We start from the raw sequence: 4,983 nt of genomic DNA, 5'->3' as shown, positions 1-4,983 counted from the left end.
TAGGATTTAGTTAACAAAGAGCTAGAGTGAAGGAGTAGGGATAGGACAAAGAAAGGATGGAATATAGAAGTGGGGTCAAGGTTGGGGGAAAAGTGGAAAAAGAGCTAATGCCTGTAAAATGCACATCCATCTAGAACAAACCCAAGGCTCCTCATTCGTTTCATCACGAATCTCATAATTCCCCTTCTGTCAGCAAGTATCTTTGTAATCCACAGGCAAAATGATCCTTTACCCTCTTGTGAAGCATTAAGATATGATAGTGATGCATATCATAGGAAAGCTCAAGGAAAAACAAGCCTTTCCTCAAAACTTTACTTTGAATAGTATGCAATAAATATGGCATGGGTCCACAAACAGAACAAAGGCATATGAAAGAAAAAAATGATATCTACCCTTTAAAAAACAGATGTCCATTCTCTGCAATAAGGGAACAGTTATCTTAAAAAAGACATTATGTGATCACACAGTTAATAAGTATCTCATAATACATGTGCACAAGACAGCCATTGCAAAGCCAACCTTAGGCCAACCTTAGCTCTGGCATTTCTTCAGATCTGAGTACTTGACTTTGCAAGCTCTCCTGTTTAAAAGTTGCCTTTTGTGTGGAACAAGTCTTAAACATTTTGCAAATTGCAAGGACTGGTAATACTCGTTGGCGATGTGTAGGGGGGGCACATGCATGCATACACCCCCTGAGATTGGCCGTGCACCTACTGGAAGCACCAGCCACTACACCTCCTCAGATTGGCTGTGCACCATCAGAAATGCACTTCTGGTTTTGTTGCTGGTGGTTCTGTGCTTGGAAATCAGCTGCAGAGGGATCGGCTGTGGGAGGATCCCCCCGGTCTGTGATTTGGCATCCCCTCAGACTCAGGATGAACCAGTCACCCATGGTAATACTTGCCACATGTGCCTTTACTGAAATCTTCTGCAGTACAATAGCAGTTTCCCGCTGCCCCCCTGCCCCTTTCCCCCACTGGAGGGGCAGGAAACCCCTTCTTCCCCCTCTGCCCTGTCACATCCCCAGCCCCCAACCCCCCCCGCCTGGATTTTGCTTTGCTTTGGGGGTGGGAGCAGGGGGAGGGTGATTGGAGGCAGCAGGGGCACTACATGGGTCTGTGTGCACCTCGACAGCTGCAGGCAGGTATGTCTGTGTTTCCTGCTGCCTCCAATTACCCTCCCCCTGCTCCCACCCATAGAGTAGAACAAAATCCTGGACATTTGGGCAGCTTTAAAAAAACCCACCTGGACAGAGATCGGAGGGCTCAAGAAGAGGACATGTCTGGGAAAACCCAGACATATGGTAACCTCCCTAATTAAATAGTAGGTATTATTGTATTGTAAGTGCCATAAGCGTCACTGTATTTCATTTAATACTTTATTTCACAAACTTTGGTACAAGGGTTTAACCCATATCTCATGTTCTGTGAACTGTCTAAGTAGCAAAAGATAAAATAATTTCTTCCAAAAATAACATCTCAGGATTCTGTTGGATTCGTGGGGAAATATCAGCCAGCTCCCACGCCACTTTCTCTGCAGTTCTTATGCACAAAGTACAACCAAGATGGAGAGGGAGAATGGCTGAAGTGAAAGGTTTTCTGATTATCAGTGGTTTCTGGATTGTATTCTTAGGATGATTTGTCAGGTGATATATGGAAGATCTGCTGTAGCATGCCCTTAGGACCAGAAATTAATCAGATTAAGTGAACTCTTCTTAGTTACAACCAGTGTAAACTGCATACAGAACAGAATTTGGCCTTTTGAGTCTGTAATTTCTAAGGGACTTCTCTCTGCATGTTATGAAACAAAGAAGAATTTTTTCTTCCTTCATGATGCTACTAGTCATAATGATTATCCTCTATTTACAACAAGGAGTGCATTTAGCAATTTTCTGTGATATTGATTGGCTACATTTACTATCCAGAATATTACATGTGTTGAGAATTAGCAAGAATTTTCCCCCATATTTCACCTTAGCATTTGGTTCAAAATGAGCAATTAAACTAAACTCTTTGTGTAGGAGGCATGACTCACATCTTTGTTGTTGTGGTGCTCTCTCTTACCTGATGCCATAGTGAAGATGTAGGTGTAGATCCATTCATGATAGATCACATGGCCTTATTCTCCTCAGACAAGCAAATTACCTATTCTTAAATTAAAAAATAATCTGTTTTAGTTCCTCTTGCACTTCAAAAGTAAGAGCAGGTATATGGAAGTCATCCAACGTGCTCAATAGATAAATTCTGTTTGAAATGCTTAAGGCTGTTTCCCAGAATAATGGTGAGCTAATGGCAGATTAACTATGGGGCTACCTTTAAATTAAAAAAAAAAACAACCAAAAAACATCACAGCATGAAGTTCTGAGGAAAGAGGGCTTTCTATGATTTACCAGAGTGAATTTAACTTCCTCTGAAAAATAAAATTTGAAATTCATGCTTTATTTCCTGCCTGAGAGTAACAGTACTGGATAGTTGGTTATTTGACCATATGATCACTAATCTTCATTATAGTCATATGGCTTTCCATTTAAATAAGAACATTCATGTTCATTAAAAAAAAATCCTTAATAAACAAGACTCCTGAAACATGAATATCCCTGGCAACATGTGTTTGTATGTGGGGGACTACTTTTTGTAGAATATTTGTAAGGTTCTTGAGTATACATTGTGGTAACGCTAAGAGCTTGCTAATTGAAATTATGTACAATTATTAGTTAAGGGGGGGCTGGTTTTCTTTGTGCTCTGATATGAATTCTAGGAAGGAACAAAGAACTGGTGAAATATGTGGATCTATCTCATATGTGGATTTATGTAGGTGAGCCAGAGTTCTACACTTCTTCTGTTTTGTTTTTTTCTGTTGGTCTCAGGAAGCTACATAATGTTTTTAAAAGGGACAAAAGAACATAATTAGTTTAGCATGATGACACAAAGCAATTAGGATAAAAAGGAAAATATTCTTTTCCCCTCTAGGCTATGAATTCTAAACTTTAACAAAGTACTTTTGGATCTTGCCATTTACAAGAAAAGATATAGCATTTGCTCCAATGGACAAAATGTTACTTTACGTCCATCCATAATATATGGCCGATAACTGGTTCAAAGTTGGGATTGTTTAGACACATGGATGGAGAGAGATGAATAAGCATGGTAAATATTAAGAACTTCAAAGACGGGATCGAGCTACTAGAAAGTGCAAAAGCACAACACAGCTGAGAAGCCCTGCTCTCCTTAAGTGATGCTTGAAATGAAACTATTATTTGTCAAAAAACCCCCAACTAATTAGCAGAGACCTAGACAACTGTTCGTAACAAAACTGAATAACAATAAATCTCAAAATTGCAAGGGCTCGTAATGTTTGCTATGCATACCATCATTGAAAACTTTTGTTGTACAATAATAGATTACAGAAATAAGTGCAGAAAGCTATTAAATAGTAGGTATTTAGTGAATTTCAATTATTCTCAAATAAGTGTCATCGGCTTTTAAATTAACTACAGCCGGTTATTTATTATCTCCTATTATGTACACTTCTTGACTAGTCAGCTGCTATTGGATTCTTCTTACAGTAGCCCCTGAACTCCTTCAGTTAATTAAATCCTTGATTGTATCTGATTTGTCAACATCAGTGTCACTTCTAATCTCCTAAATCCACATTAGTTCAAGAGCTTCAAATGTACTTATTCTGTTGCAAAACTCAGAGGATGCACAAATAGAACCTCCCACTGAGAACTACAATACTGATAACAACCTCCTCCTCATCCTTTAGATGTTGCATACACATGGGACAAGTTTATATTGCACACTGATAAGTACTTGAAGGAAAATTGGTGTTGCTGATAACAGTAAATTATTTTTTCCAAATTGTATTATCTATTTCATTGTCCCTTTGAACAAAGATAACCAGGGGAAAAAAAGTGACCAACAACTTATTCCACATTCTGAAACTTAAATACCGTGGTATCAATCTGCATGACTTTGGAAATCATCTTTCCAAAAGTATTCCAAAACATTTTTAAAAGTTGGATCTAATTTAAAAATCTCTGTTCCTAAGCCTCTCCATCTTCTGTTCATTGCCAAATGCTTGATTTCAATAGGAAAATTGCATGCAATATATTACTGTTCTGAGTAACAGCCTTGTCAATCTAATAACTCTTCAATTAATCTGAAGTGTAAAATAAACATCCATGTTACATTACAAAGTACAGTTTTCCAGCTATAGACCCTCTTTCCCTTTAAAATGCATTTCCTTTTAAACCATTTTGCTTTTAAGCAAAGCTCTTCTTTATAGTATATAGCTTTGTGAGCCTCTCTACTATGAAAGCAATTCCTTATCCAGGTTAGACATATCACCTTTATTCTGAAAGAGAAGGTAAAACAGGAGAGACTCTTACCAGAAACAGAGAAAACAATTCGTTCACCTAGATCCAACAGTGCTCGGTGCAAGCAGGCAGCATGAGTGATCCTTGGGCCTCACACAAAAGCGAGATAATTGGCTCTCAATGAAGAGATGTAAACATCCATCATAATGGCACTGGTGCTGAAGCTGAAAGCTACCTCAGCTATTCTATATACTCTGACTGTAAGATGATGTCACAAACATCAACTGGGTGTACTCTCATTGGCTTCTGTTACCTGGAATCATATCTTAACCCTAAACTGTCAGCTGCAAATTGAAATGTGTGTCTGTAACAATATTCTGGGGAGGGGAGTGGAACATACAAAAAGATCTCACTCTGAGGGATAGAAATGGCAGGTGCATGCTATCTAAACACTACAAAAAAAAATCCAGACTAATTTGTCTAAATTATTAAATAAGAGCCCTGGGGAATTGCATTTTCATAATCTGCTTACTAAATGACAGTAATCATCAAAATATTGTACAGAAGGGATATTAAAGGAAAGGTTAATGCATACAGCATCTGGAGAATTTACTTTTTTAATGATTTTACATTGCCTCCTATTAAGCCACGAGACTTGCAAAGAT

General features: G+C 38.3%; 1 long non-coding RNA gene across 1 annotated transcript; it reads right to left on the bottom strand.

Annotated features, from left to right (window-relative positions):
* Positions 1-1,364: 1,364 nt before the first annotated feature.
* LOC109316090 lies at positions 1,365-4,641 on the bottom strand. Its single transcript, XR_002102679.1, has 3 exons — positions 4,391-4,641; positions 2,064-2,149; positions 1,365-1,676 (listed from the first exon to the last, which is right to left on the bottom strand). It is a non-coding gene; the product is annotated as an uncharacterized LOC109316090 (long non-coding RNA).
* Positions 4,642-4,983: the final 342 nt, after the last annotated feature.

Source organism: Crocodylus porosus, unplaced genomic scaffold (genome assembly GCF_001723895.1).
Source record: "Crocodylus porosus isolate Cpor-Errol unplaced genomic scaffold, CroPor_comp1, whole genome shotgun sequence".
Classification (NCBI taxonomy): Eukaryota; Metazoa; Chordata; order Crocodylia; family Crocodylidae; genus Crocodylus; species Crocodylus porosus.
The sequence above is the reverse complement of the archived record's forward strand: the minus strand, read 5'-3'. Positions and strand labels throughout refer to the sequence as shown.